Raw genomic sequence first — 576 nt, 5'->3', positions numbered from 1 at the left:
GGGAGAGCCGCCAGATTATAACACAATCCAGTAAGAGGAACAGATCACTGATCTCAGGGAGAGCCGCCAGATTATAACACAATCCAGTAAGAGGAACAGATCACTGATCTCAGGGAGAGCCGCCAGATGATAACACAATCCAGTAAGAGGAACAGATCACTGATCTCAGGGAGAGCCGCCAGATTATAACACAATCCCGTAAGAGGAACAGATCACTGATCTCAGGGAGAGCCGCCAGATGATAACACAATCCAGTAAGAGGAACAGATCACTGATCTCAGGGAGAGCCGCCAGATTATAACACAATCCCGTAAGAGGAACAGATCGCTGATCTCAGGGAGAGCCGCCAGATGATAACACAATCCAGTAAGAGGAACAGATCGCTGATCTCAGGGAGAGCCGCCAGATTATAACACAATCCCGTAAGAGAAACAGATCGCTGATCTCAGGGAGAGCCGCCAGATTATAACACAATCCCGTAAGAGAAACAGATCGCTGATCTCAGGGAGAGCCGCCAGATTATAACACAATCCAATAAGAGGAACAGATCACTGATCTCAGGGAGAGCCGCCAGAT

The sequence above is a fragment of the Dendropsophus ebraccatus genome, chromosome 7 (genome assembly GCF_027789765.1).
Source record: "Dendropsophus ebraccatus isolate aDenEbr1 chromosome 7, aDenEbr1.pat, whole genome shotgun sequence".
Taxonomy (NCBI): Eukaryota; Metazoa; Chordata; class Amphibia; order Anura; family Hylidae; genus Dendropsophus; species Dendropsophus ebraccatus.
The sequence above is the reverse complement of the archived record's forward strand: the minus strand, read 5'-3'. Positions refer to the sequence as shown.